At 58.5% G+C, this 14,405-nt stretch overlaps 1 protein-coding gene across 1 annotated transcript in view; it reads left to right on the top strand.

Annotated features, from left to right (window-relative positions):
* Window positions 1-1,267: 1,267 nt before the first annotated feature.
* PEA15 (proliferation and apoptosis adaptor protein 15) overlaps window positions 1,268-14,405 on the top strand; it is a 48,669-nt gene continuing 35,531 nt past the window's right edge. The window contains exon 1 of the mRNA XM_075907238.2: window positions 1,268-1,464. The gene's annotated coding sequence lies outside the window, so the exon portion shown is untranslated. The remainder of the gene's footprint in view (window positions 1,465-14,405) is intronic.

Genomic DNA, 14,405 nt, shown 5'->3' with positions numbered 1-14,405 from the left:
CATTGCTGGGTGACCCTACAATAACAAAGAGGCCAGTGCAACCATTCATTGCAAGGTGACCCTACAATAACAAACGGCCAGTGCAACCATTCATTGCAAGGTGACCCTACAATAACAAACGGCCAGTGCAACCATTCATTGCAAGGTGACCCTACAATAACAAAGCAGCCAGTGCAGCTGCAGGGTGACCCTACAATAACAAAGCAGCCAGTGCAGCCATTCATTGCAAGGTGACCCTACAATAACAAAGCGGCCAGTGCAGCTGCAGGGTGACCCTACAATAACAAACGGCCAGTGCAACCATTCATTGCAAGGTGACCCTACAATAACAAAGCAGCCAGTGCAGCTGCAGGGTGACCCTACAATAACAAAGCAGCCAGTGCAGCCATTCATTGCAAGGTGACCCTACAATAACAAAGCGGCCAGTGCAGCTGCAGGGTGACCCTACAATAACAAGCGGCCAGTGCAACCATTCATTGCAAGGTGACCCTACAATAACAAGCGGCTAGTGCAGCCATTCATTGCAAGGTGACCCTACAATAACAAAGCAGCCAGTGCAGCTGCAGGGTGACCCTACAATAACAAGCGGCCAGTGCAGCCATTCATTGCAGGGTGACCCTACAATAACAAACGGTCAGTGCAGCCATTCATTGCAGGGTGACCCTACAATAACAAGCGGCCAGTGCAGCCATTCATTGCAGGGTGACCCTACAATAACAAGCGGCCAGTGCACCATTCATTGCAGGGTGACCCTACAATAACAAACGGTCAGTGCAGTCCAGGGTAACTAAGTCTCCAGTGTGAAGGGAGGATGGTGAATGGGGCTGGTGGGAATGGAGCTGCTCTGCCGGGACAAGGGCAGGGGATCTCATTTGAGGATGGGAACTGGACTCCACCTTGGAGTCAGAGGTTCTGTCCCTGGGCCTGGGCCTGGGCCCTGCAGGGGAGGCAGGAGCTGCCCTGGTGGCCCTCTGCTCTGTGCAGCTTTGTTGGGAAGAAGGGGAACCGGCTAAACCCCAGTCCAGGTGCAGGCTGAGAATCAGGGGCCGGCTCCCGTTTACACTAGGAGAGGATCCGGAATCGTCCCCCCCGGCTGCGGGGGTCCCGGCGTGTGGGGGTGGCCAAGCCCCGGGAAGGGGTCAGGACTGGGCTATGTCCAAAGGCCCCTGGGCTGGTCCCCGGAGCTCGGTGCCGGGGCTGGAGGGTTGCGGGGAGGGGCGGCGCGTGGCAGGGCCGCGGGAGGCGAAGGGTTAAATGCCTCGGCGGCGGTGCCAGCCCGGCGAGCGAGGGGGGTGCAACAAAGGCGCCTTCTCTGCCTCCCGCACGCTCGCTCGCTCGCTCCCCGGCGCTGACATCAGCGGGCGCTCGCTGCCTCCGGGAGGCGAGTCCAGATCGCGCCAGGCGCGGCGGGACCGCCCCAGCCCCGAGCTCCAGCCCCAGCCGAGCCGTCCGCAGCCGGAGCCGGTGAGTTGCTGCTGCGGGGGAGGAGAGAGCGGGGCGCGGGGGATGGTCCTCGCGGGGCGCCCTTGGCGGGCTGGGGGGGATTGGGGCTTGAGTCCCCGCTCGGTCACCGGGTCCCAGGCGCTCGCTCCCAGCGCCCGCCCCGGGGCAGCCGCCGGCTCCATGCGGACTCAGAGCCCGGAGCGTCCGGCCGCATGCGGCTGGCGGGGACCCACCCTGCGCCGGGGAGGCGCGCCCGGCTGAGCCAGCGCCCTGCCAGCTCCAGCTGCCGCTCCCCGCACACACCCCGCTCAGCTCTGGACGGGACCCCCCCCCGCACACACACACCCCTCCCCGCACACACCCCGCTCAGCTCTGGACGGGACCCCCCCCCGCACACACACACCCCGCACACACCCCGCTCAGCTCTGGACGGGACCCCCCCCCCGCACGCACACACCCCTCCCCGCACACACACCGCTCAGCTCTGGACGGGACCCCCCCCCGCACACACACACCCCGCACACACCCCGCTCAGCTCTGGACGGGACCCCCCCCCGCACACACACACCCCTCCCCGCACACACACCGCTCAGCTCTGGACGGGACCCCCCCCCCCGCACACACACACCCCGCACACACACCGCTCAGCTCTGGACGGGACCCCCCCCCCGCACACACACACCCCTCCCCGCACACACACCGCTCAGCTCTGGACGGGACCCCCCCCCGCACACACACACCCCGCACACACCCCGCTCAGCTCTGGACGGGACCCCCCCCCCGCACACACACACCCCTCCCCGCACACACACCGCTCAGCTCTGGACGGGACCCCCCCCCCGCACACACACACCCCTCCCCGCACACACACCGCTCAGCTCTGGACGGGACCCCCCCCCGCACACACACACCCCGCACACACCCCGCTCAGCTCTGGACGGGACCCCCCCCCCGCACACACACACCCCTCCCCGCACACACACCGCTCAGCTCTGGACGGGACCCCCCCCCCGCACACACACACCCCTCCCCGCACACACACCGCTCAGCTCTGGACGGGACCCCCCCCCGCACACACACACCCCGCACACACCCCGCTCAGCTCTGGACGGGACCCCCCCCCCGCACACACACACCCCTCCCCGCACACACACCGCTCAGCTCTGGACGGGACCCCCCCCCCCGCACACACACACCCCGCACACACCCCGCTCACCTCTGGACGGGACCCCCCCCCCCCCGCACACACACACCCCGCGCACACACCGCTCAGCTCTGGACGGGACCCCCCCCCCCCGCACGCACACACCCCTCCCCGCACACACCCCGCTCAGCTCTGGACGGGACCCCCCCCCGCACGCACACACCCCGCACACACCCCGCTCAGCTCTGGACGGGACCCCCCCCCCGCACGCACACACCCCTCCCCGCACACACACCGCTCAGCTCTGGACGGGACCCCCCCCCCCCGCACACACACACCCCTCCCCGCACACACACCGCTCAGCTCTGGACGGGACCCCCCCCCCGCACACACACACCCCTCCCCGCACACACACCGCTCAGCTCTGGACGGGACCCCCCCCCCCGCACACACACACCCCTCCCCGCACACACACCGCTCAGCTCTGGACGGGCCCCCCCCCCGCACGCACACACCCCTCCCCGCACACACACCGCTCAGCTCTGGACGAGACACCCCCCCCCCCCCGCACATACACACCCCTCCCCGCACACACACCGCTCAGCTCTGGACGGGACCCCCCCCCCCGCACACACACACCCCTCCCCGCACACACACCGCTCAGCTCTGGACGGGACCCCCCCCCCCGCACACACACACCCCTCCCCGCACACACACCGCTCAGCTCTGGACGGGACCCCCCCCCCCGCACACACACACCCCTCCCCGCACACACACCGCTCAGCTCTGGACGGGCCCCCCCCCCCCGCACGCACACACCCCTCCCCGCACACACACCGCTCAGCTCTGGACGAGATACCCCCCCCCCCGCACATACACACCCCTCCCCGCACACACACCGCTCAGCTCTGGACGGGACCCCCCCCCCCCGCACACACACCCCGGGCGGGACCTCCCCCCCGTGCACACACACCCCGCACACAAACCGCTCAGCCCGGGGCGGGACCCCCATACACGTGCTGCTCCCGGCGGAACGTGCCGCCTGCCCTGGAGTCAGCCCTGCCGCTACGCCCTTGGGGCACCAGGCTCCGCATTCTTCCCTGGTGCCTAGCTGGGGCAGCCCCCCAGCCCCTGGCCTCGGGCGAGGGTGATGCCAGGTGCTGTCCCGCTTCCTTGTGCTCGGTGCTGTACAAACCCGGCGCCCAACCGGGAGAGTCACCAGCCTCCTTCTGCGGCTTCTCCTATGGGGAGCCCCCATCCCCCGGCAGCTGCTAGTGCACCCCGGGCTCCCCCAGCGGCCAGCTTCCATTCCCCCGGCTGCCCTTGCTAGTGGGGGCCGGATGGGGGGTTGCAAGGCTGCCCAGAGGGGAAATGGTGAAATCTAGAGGGGGTGGGGAACTGGCCACTCCATGACTCCCGGCGTGATTCAGTGGCTGGGCCTGGAGGCTGCTGGCTGCCTGCTGCTGGGCTGTTTCACAGCCCAGGTCTGCTGCTGGGGCCCCATTCAAGGGAAACCTCTGGGCAGCTGGCAAGTTGGCCCAGGGAGACAGCCCCGAAGCCCCAAGGTGTGTGGAAAAGAGCTGGGAGCCTTGGATTCAGTAGCCCCCCACCTCTGCCCCCGGCCCGACTCATTTCATCTCCCAGGTCTGCTTCCCCGGGGAGCTGGCTGGGGCAGGGACCCTGGGTCGGGGCACAAGGGGGCCCTGCTCTGGACTGGGCTCTCCAGGGCACATGGGGGTGAGGGCGCTGATGCCTTGCAGAGCCCTGGGAGATGTGCTGGTGAAAGGGACTCAGGCAGAGCAAGGCGGAGCCTGGTCACGGCCAGCTGGGGAAAGGTGAGAGGGGGCAAAGGATGTGTTGGGGCACTGTGCTCCCCCGCACAGGGGGGTGCGTCTCCAGCCAAGCTCCTGGCTGTTCAGTCTCCCTCTAAATGCTGTTTACTAGAGTGGGGTAGGTTGGGCCGGGCTCCCAGCTGTGTCTGATCTCTGGTCGCTAGAAGCAACAGCGGGTTAGGGGCCAGTCTGAGGCCGCTGGGGTTCAGGGTTAGATCTGGGAAAACTGGGGGTCAGGTCACCTCGGTTCCATCTCCAGCCCTGGAGGAGCATGGGGTCTAGAGGCTTGGGCACAGGGTGGAGTCGGGACACTTGGGTTCTGTCCCCTCCTCTGCTGCTGACTCGGTGTGCGACCTTGGGCATGTCATGTCCTCCGTGCCTCAGTTTACCCTTCCATCACATTGGGCTGAGGACACTGAGCTGTGCCTTGGGGGAGAGAGCTATTTCTAGAGGGTCTCTGCTCATGGGTGGAAGGTGTTGGAGGACTGTTATTTTTGACCCTCTGGGACTCCTCTGGTTGCTGCGAATCTGCCATTCCTGGGCTGGAGTCTCCTGCACGTGAGCGGCCAAGCCCACTGAAATGGAAAGGTCTCTGGTGCTGGGGGACTGATCTGTGGCTTGGGGGAAATATTTAGGGCCTGATCCTCATTTGCTCCAAGGCTCCCACAGCCCCCTCTGTCCGGAATGGTAATTGACAAACCCCCTCTGTCCTGTAAAGGACAACTGGGGGCCCTATGCCTCTAGCTCTAGAGATGGCCCCACACCCCACCCACCCTCTCCTGGTGCTCACCCCCCCCCCCCCCAAGCCGACACTTGGACAGCAGGGGAAGTGCGTGTATGGAGAGCAAGACTCCAGCTAGATCTGCTCCAGCTCCTGGTCTGGATGTGCTCGAGCGCCCAGGCGACCCAACCCCTCCATTATCCAAGGCCCCTGCCGGCTGATTTTGGTGCTGACCACATTCTGCCCGGGCTACCCACAGGCACGTGCAGGCTGCCTCGCCCAGAGCTCAGTGCCCACTATCAGGGTGGGATGTTCCAAAGCCCTCGGCTCCCAGCCAGGCACCTGGAACCAGCTTTTTGCTCTGTGCCCAGGGTGCTGAACATCTGGGGCCCTCCTCTCCAGTGCGCTGTCCCCTCTCTAATCCTCTGGCTCATTGGCCCTCTGCAGAGGGTACCAGTTCACTTGCCCCACTGCCCCCCAGCAAAAGGGGCTGCGGCCGCAATACAAAGTGACTCTGCCTGGAGAGGCGGGTTTGCAGAGAGCACGATCTGAAAATCTGCCTTCTTTGAGACACCCCAAACTGGGGCTCCTAAGCCCCCCACCACTTGGGAAACCCACTAGCCTGAGCGTGCTCACCATGCAAACAGAGATCACAGGGCCCTTGTCTTTTTGTTCCCTCCCTTCCACCCCCAATGCCCAGCATCCTTCTACCCTTCCCCCCACCCTGGACTGGTGGATAGTAGCTGCATCCTTCCTAGGGTAGCGACAGCCGCCCTCCTACAGGGGATGGTGCTGGGGCCGTGGGAAGAAGGAGCCCCGCTGAGAAGAGCAGAAAGGCAGAGGACACTGGGTCTCAGTCACGCTCTAGCCAGTGGCACTCAACCCTGCCCCATGTGCATTACTGAGGGAGGAGCTGGTGGATTAACTCCAGTACCAGGACTCCAGCTAGATCTACTCCAGCTCCTGGTCTGGATGTGCTTGTGCACCCAGTTCACAGGACCCCAGGTGACCCAACCTCTCCATCCAATGCCTGGACATGCCCCTGGGGTCGCTTGTCTCAGAGCCCAGCCCAGTGGCAGGGCTGCCAAGATCCCTCGAGAGCAGCCATCCGGGCCTTGCTGTGGCCGCTGCAGAGTGGCCATGCTGCCACGTCCCGGTGTGGTGGCAAACACAGGGGCTGGGGAGGGCTTCGGCAGAGAGATTAAGGGCAGATTTTGCAGATTTCCCAGCTGTCCAGGAAAGGGGAGAGATGGTAGAAAGGGAGCAGGGAAGGGACAGATTGGGTGAGTGTGATGCGGGCGTTGGCCGGGCTGCATCATGTGACGGGCAGCAGAAAGTTGCAGGGCTGTAGTCTCCTCCCTTCGCCGGCACCCCGTGCCTTCGATGATTAAACCATCGCGTCGGAAATTGCTAGCAGCTCTCCGCACATCCCGTCCGCATGCCTCATCTGCACACACGGCTGCTTCCCAGTCCCCACCCCAGCGTGATCACTGCTTCTCTCTCCCCAGAGCCGTACCCAGCCCTCTCCCAGCAGGGCACATACCTGTGCAAGCCGGCAAGGGGGGGGCCGACTTACCCAGCCCCCCCCCAGCGCTCCGCCCCCCTCCGTTGGCTGTTTTGGCTTTTCAGAGCTGAGCTATTTTGAAGCAGATCAGCTAGCTCGAAACCCTGAGCCCCAGCCTCCTTCTGTGGGAAGCAAGTTGCTCCCTGGGAACCTCGCTGCTGGGAGTCGACTCCTTTCTCCTTCCATCACCAACAGCCCGTGTTCACCATGGGAGAGGGCTGCAGGCCAGCCGGAGTTCTGACTGTGTGTGCAACAGCATCGAGACACCCCCAGGGCACAGCATAGGCGTGCTCCCTGCTCCCAAGAGTCTGAATAAACCAGACAGACAAGCATGGGAGGGGAAACTGAGGCCCAGAGAGGAGGCGTGGCCTGTCCTAGGCTAGCCAGGTTTAGAAACCAGGTCTGCCGAGTCCCAGCTCTGTGCCTCCCCATCGTATCTCTGTCTGTGCCACACTTGTGATAACAGACCTCTGTGGGGGCCCCAGCAGGACTTTTGGTGTTAAAGACACTGTCGTCTGCCACTTAAGCTGAAGGAGCAGCCTTGTTAGCAGGCGGTAGTAGTATGGCCTTATCCTCATGCTGCCCAGCCACTAGAGGGAGACATGTCACACATACCATCCGCACCAAAGCTGCAAACGCAGGGGAAACTGTAGAGACATTCACCAGGAGTTTGACAGCGGAGGAGCTGAAAAGTGCCAGGGTATCCCGTCATCCATGTCGTGGGTCCCCGCCCTGTGCGGAGCGTGGGTGGGGGGCTCCCTTCTTCACCATGCTTGAAATGCAGTTGTCCTCCCAGAGCAGCTTTCATGTTAGGTATCAGGGTCAGCTGGAGATCTTTACCTTGGTACTGGGTGCTAAGGAGTCGTCATGGGGGGAGTTTGCTGGGGAGGGGTGGGAGGGATCTGGGGCATCCGTGGAGGCTGGGTCTGAAAGCACATGGCTACCAAGGATGCCCAGCGTCCACTTTGCCAGTCTAATTCCATCCACCACGCTGCCGGGCAGCCCTCCTGTGTTAGCAGGATCAAGGCAGATCTCTCCGCACTGAGTGAGGGGGCAGGGAACAGCTGGCTGGGGTATGTTGTACCTGACCCTGCCCTGCATATTCCTCATCTGCGGTGGGTGTCCCATCTCTGGTCTGGTCACCTGGAGTCTCTTGCTAACAGAACCCAGGTAAAAGTATCAGGCAGAGTCTATGGAATTGTAATGATGCTTCCTGCAGCCCCTGGCCTCTGAGCACTTCCCAGGGCTTTAGGAGCGGTCATTAAGGCCTGCGTGGCGGATGCCAGGGAGTGTCCTTATTTCCATATTACCAAGAGGGAAACTGAGGCACGGTCTCCTCAAAGCATCTCCTACGGCTGCACCCTTGCACTGCCAGGGTGCAGCCAGGGCCCATCTGTCCTGTCTCCTGCTGCAGCCAGCACCTACGGCTTTAGAGGAAGAAGCACAAGACTCTGCAGTGATGAGAGAAGTTGCCCATATTCCCTCCTGTCCCCTTGGCTCCTGCCCTGATACATGACACTTCTGGTTATTTACATCGAAAATATTCTGCTGATGGGCTTCTGGTTTCTCCACCAAAGAGAGTTGGCCGATCACATCAGGCATTTTCATTTCCCTTCCCCTGTCACTAGGCTGGATGAAATGGCTCATGAGAGAGCACATCCTGTCCCCCGTTTTTCCTGGGTGGGGAGCAAGAAGGGGGGTTGGGGAGACGACATCTGGCTGCCGTAACCACTAGCACTGGGTGAATCATTGTTTTCTTTTTTGCTCGGTGTGTCCCCTTCCCCTCCTTACATGCTGGTAAGTTAGAAAAGTCGGGGTGGGGATGGAAGGTGCTTTATGTTGGGCAGAAGTCGAACATTTTCAAAATGACTGGTGAAACAAGAAAGCAACAAACAGTCCTGCCATTTTAAGTCAAACAAAACATTTTTGCTGTGCCAAAGATCAGCATGATTCGGGTCAGTGGGAGCATTGTTAGATAGTTCTGTGTTTTCCTAAATGAAATCGTAGGGAATTCTGAACAGTCATTTTTCAAATTGGAAAAAAAATGAATCTCCTCTTTGCCTTCACACCCCCAAATGTGTTCGGTGCGAAGCAAATGATTCCAGTGAAACTGACTCAAAATTGGTTGAATTGTCATTTACCTCTTACTTCCTCCCCACACCAAAGTTTTAGCCAAAAGTGTCCATCCTTTTCTACTGGTTGCTGAGAAAGGACCAGATAAGGGTGGATTTGCTAACGCAGCGGGCACATGTTTTAAGCTGCGGTGAAGTGAGCTGGGAAACCCCTTCCTGTTTTGTGTAGTTCCCCCTTTGGTTTTCAATATTTTCTTCTGGCCGGAGGAAGTGAGATCTAGGGCTTAAAGCAGGGGGCAGGAACATGTGGAGTCTATTTCCATCTCTTGGAGGAAGGGGGTCTCATCATTAAATCGCAGGGGCCTGCATTCTACTGGCTTAAGCAGGTGGCTGACAGTAAGAACTGGTTTCTATTCTTGATTCTGCTGTAGGTTTTTGGCAAACCCTTGGGTGAGTCACCCTCTGACTCAGTTTCCTTATCCATTTGACATATGACTGATGGTCCTGCTTAGGCTCAGTTCAGGAATGTTTGGAAAGTTCTTGGAGAAAAGTGACTGCATCAGTGCAACATCTTGTGCCGAGCTGGCCTAGTATGCGAGTGACTCCCACCGCCCTCTACTGGATGAATTAGAGCTGCTCTTCTATGTGTCATAGGCCCTGTAGTGCTAACAGCTGATGGTGATTCCCTGGCAGCGGGCTATGTTTTTGAAGGAGCATCTGAATTTCCCCCAGTATGTAGCATGGCGACTGGCCTCTTCTGGGGACAATCTGAACTGCCGCATGAGCAGCTGTCCCAGAAACAGTTAACACATCAGGCTTGTCTCTGAAAGGCTTCTCTCTCCGGGTGTCAGTGCTGGGCTTGCAGAACAGGCCTGCCAGTCATTGGGCATTGTCCCGGGGATTTGGGTGCTTGGGATCACCGAATAAAAGGCCCATTGTTTGGGGCACGTACCAACCTCGCCCCCCTGCCCCCCCCCCCACTCTGCTCTTCTTTTGTTTGTGTCTCTGAGCTTTTCTGCATTGCTCCAGCAGCCGATCGGACATTCCATTTCATTTCCGGGGGGGAGGAGGGGTGCTTGCTGGAGGATTTGCATTGACTGTCCAAGTTAGATCCAAAGTTTGTGTGTGGTGGGGGCGGAGAGAACAGCACATGGGGCATGTGAAGAGCATGAGGAAGACTGCTTCTCGGGGCACAGGGCGAGAGAGTGAGACCAGAGGAAGGAAGGAAAGAAAGATGGGGAAAGAATGAAGGAATGGGAAAGAGAGAGAATCGGCTCCGTTGCCTGGCTCGGTTTAATATTATTTCCAGCTGTCGGGAGGAAACTCGAACCTGCCAGTGCTCTCGGCAGACACAGGGGATCCCAGTCCAGGGTCAGGTTCAACATTCCACATCTGCTACAGTGGGAATTCTGCTGAGCCACATCCCCCGCCCAAAGCTAGGGCACTCCCTCTCCGGAGTCACATGCCCTGGGGTGGGTGAGTCCTGGGTCCACAGTGTCTGTTTCTCCAGGCTCTATGATACTTGCAAGGAAGCAGCTGGCCTGGGAGGTCTCTGGCTCTTGGTCGGGGGAAGCAGGGCAGGAGGAAGCAGCATGGAAGGAACCAGGAGGCATGCAGCAACTGGCACTCCTGAGGTGTCCAGCGCTATCCTCCACCTGGGAACTTGGCGAGCCATTGGTTTGTGTAGCTCCCCATCTTCCTTGCATCCTTATTAAGTTTGCAGATGATACCAAGTTGGGAGGGGTTGCGACTGCTCTGGAGGATAGGGTCATAATTCAAAATGACCTGGACAAATTGGAGAAATGGTCTGAGGTAAACAGGATGAAGTTTAATAAAGACAAATGCAAAGTGCTCAACTTAGGAAGGAACAATCAGTTTCACACATACAGAATGGGAAGCGACTGTCTAGGAAGGAGTACGGTAGAAAGGGTATGTCTACACTACCCTCCTAGTTCGAACTAGGAGGGTAATGTAGGCATACCACACTTGAATTTCCCGGGCTTCATTTGCATAAGCGGGGAGCCGCCATTTTTAAAACCCCACTGGTTCGAACCCCGTGTAGCGCGGCTACACGGGGCTCAAACTAGGTAGTTCGGACTAGGATTTCTATTCCGAACTACCGGTACACCTCGTGGAACCTAGTTCGAGCCCCGTGTAGCCGCGCTGCACAGGGTTCGAACCAGCGGGGTTTTAAAAATGGCGGCTCCCTGCTTATGCAAATGAAGCCCGGGAAATTCAAATCCCGGGCTTCATTTGCAAGTGCGGTATGCCTACATTACCCCGCTAGTTCGAACTAGCGGGGTAGTGTAGACATACCCAGAGGGATCTAGGGGTTATAGTGGACCACAAGTTGAATATGAGTCAGTAGGGTGACGCTGTTGCAAAAAAAGCAAACATGATTCTGGGATGCATTAACAGGTGTGTTGTGAGCAAGTCACGAGAAGTCATTCTTCCGCTCTACTCTGTGCTGGTTAGGCCTCAATTGGAGTATTGTGTCCAGTTCTGGGCACCACATTACAACAGAGAAGTGGAGAAATTGGAGAGGGTCCAGAGAAGAGCAACAAGAATGATGAAAGGTCTAGAGAACATGACCTATGAAGGAAGGCTGAAAGAATTGGGTTTGTTTAGGTTAGAAAAGAGAAGATTGAGGGGGGCATGATAGCCGTTTTCGGGTATCTAAAAGGGTGTCATAAGGAGGAGGGAGAAAACTTGTTCATCTTGGCCTCTGAGGATAGAACAAGAAGCAATGGGCTTAAACTGCAGCAAGGGAGGTTAAGGTTGGACATTAGGAAAAAGTTCCTAATGGTCAGGGTGGTTAAACACTGGAATAAATTGCCCAGGGAGGTTGTGGAATCCCCATCTCTGGAGATATTTAAGAGTAGGTTAGATAAATGTCTATCAGGGATGGTCTTTCTAGACAGTATTTGGTCCTGCCATGAGGGCAGGGGACTGGACTCGATGACCTCTGGAGGACCCTTCCAGTCCTAGTATTCTGTGATTCTATGATTCTGTCCTGCGCCTTGCCAGCCACCCAGTGCAGGCAGTGGAAGGGAAACACATGGTGCTGTGAGACAAAGGAGCTGGTGGGGGCCATCGCATGGCAAGTAATGGAGCTTTTAGAGGGAGGCTCCCACAACCCCTCAGTCACAGTGACCCCCCCCCCCCATGATGCTTCAGCAGCATCAGGTGGTGGGTAGGAACGGCCCCATGAGAATCCCCCTGGGGTGGCACGGAGGGTCTGGCCCCACCCAGCTGGAATGGCCTGGGTCTTGCCTGTTCTCCGCTTGCTGGGATCATAGAGGCACTACAAGGAGCAGAGCATAGAACAGAGCAGCCTCAAGGCTGCTCTAACTGACCCTGGAGCCCTAGAATATGAAGAGTGCAAAGGTGGCTCCAAGTCTTCTGCCCTGGTGCAGGTCGGGCGCTGACTGAGAATCAGGCCCTAGACTCCCAGCTCTCACTCCATAGAGCTCTCAGGGCATCAGGGTGGGTGTCTTGTTAATGGGAAGATGCTGAAGGGAACTGAGGCTATGTCTATAGAGCAGCATTACTGATGTTATTCTAAAATAGCATGGTCTGGGTCTGCACCGCAAGCCGTTATTGCTACATAATGTCGAGTGGACTTCAAACTCTGACTCCCATAACCCTCATTTCACAAGGAGTATGGGAGGTCGGAGGAAGAGGGCTCTAACTCGGACTTCCTGCTGTGTAGACAGCGCCAAAAGCCGAAACAAGCTACTTTGATTTAAGCTACACAATTTGACATAAAGCTTATTTCAGCCTGCTATGCAGACGTGCCCTAAGAGACCAGCCAGAGAAATAGGGAGGGGAGGGAAGTAAAAACTGGCTCTGTTAGAGAGAGAGAGAGGCCACGACAAGGGTCCGCCAGCAGAGAGATGGATTCATTGTGTGCTGTAACCAGGATCCAGCTGCAGAAAATTTCCCAAGGTAATCTTGGGGGGGAGGTAAACTGAGGCACGGAGTAGGGATGGGACTTGCCCAAGGCCATCCAGCAGAACAGTGGCACAGGTGGAACCCAGGTTTCCAGATTCCCAGGCCAGGCATGGAGCCAAGCTGCTCCAGTGTAGAGCTGGCTGCGTGATGGTTGCCTAATTCACTCCCTTCCAAGAGTTGCTTTGAGCTGCTTGCTTTCCCGTCTCTTGTGACCTCGCCTTGGCGGAAGGGGGCCCACTGGAGTGATGCAGCAGGTGGTGAGCACAAAGGGGCAGAGGCTGTCGAGCCTACCAGACATCTAGCTGGTGTGCAGGAGGCAGTGTGGAGCAGTGCTTAAAGTCGGGTAGGGGTGTCAGACCTCTGGGTTCTCGTGCCAGCTTTCCCCAGGGCTGGCTGGACCTCGGGGAGTTGCTTCTCCTCCCTTGTTCTTTGCAAAGCTGGATGGAAAACAAACATTTTTGCTGCAATATTTGCTGTTATTCATCAGAATTCAAAATGGAAACCGTGCTGCGGGTGGGCATGGAGGGGCCCCAGCAAAGCAGCAGGGAGAAGGGAGTGTGTACAGCGACACCCCCCCCCCCCCCCGGCGAACCAGCCAGCCACATGGTGCCTTTATGGTTCAGACACTGGCTTATTTTCCACGTCACACGTCTTTGTTGTTTTCCAAAAAAACTGCTTCTGGGGCGATTGGTTGTGTAACAAATGGTGCTTTGCCACTGGGATGGCAGCTCACCAGGGCCCGGGCGCTCTTCCATGGCTTCCTGCTGGCAAATTGGCTCAACACCCGCTTCGCTGCTTCTGGAGGCATCTTCCTCCAGGGAGAATTGCTCTGTGCAGGTGTGGGAGGAGAGGAGGGCAGCAGGGAGCAGGACACTGACTCCTGAGCTGGGTGTCATAGGATCTGGCATCAAGGGACCGTTGTGGTCATCTAGTCTGACCTCCTGGGTTCCCGCGCACCGTTACTTCCAGTTTGGACCAGAGCAGATCCATCCCGTCTTGATTTAAAGGGGACCAGGGGATGGAGAAGCCACTGTGATCCTTGGTCACCATTGTACCTGGTCACTCCAAACCACAGCCAAGACTGGGTGGTGTTCCTGCCTCAACTACTTCTGCAGAAGTACCGGGCGCTGGCAGGAGTCCCAGGATCAGGGAGCATTCATGTTCGTCCAGGTTCTGCACATTTCCATCTGGGGTTGTACCCTGGCTTCCACTCAGTCAGACTGTTGCTGGTCTTTGCCGCCGCAGCTCACTTGCACCGCAGTTTCTATCCAAGACCAGCGTTGGGAGGGAGGTGTTTTGAAAACACCAGCTTCTCTGTGGTTCTCGGCACCGTCCTGGCCATTGAAAATGTGACCCTGCTTTCCTGTCAGAATTTGTCTAGCTTTGTCCCATAGGAGGCGCCCAGCCGGAGCAGATGAAACAGACTCTACACGGCAGTGTTATTTCGGAATAACTGGTGTTATTCTGAAATAACACAGTCTGCGTCTACACTACAAGCGGTCATTTCGACGTAATGTCAAAATAATGTCGAGCGGGAAGACTTCTTACTCCAACTCCTGTAACCCTCATTTTACGAGGAGGCCGGGAAGTCGGAGGAAGAGGGCTCTAATTCAGACTTCCTGCAGTGTAGACAGCGTCAAAAGCCGAAATAAGCTGTTTCAACTTCAGCTACGCA

The sequence above is a fragment of the Pelodiscus sinensis genome, chromosome 22 (assembly GCF_052426305.1).
Source record: "Pelodiscus sinensis isolate ZL-2025 chromosome 22, ASM5242630v1, whole genome shotgun sequence".
NCBI lineage: Eukaryota > Metazoa > Chordata > Testudines > Trionychidae > Pelodiscus > Pelodiscus sinensis.
Note: the sequence above shows the minus strand (reverse complement) of the source record. Positions and strands in the feature narration are given on the sequence as shown.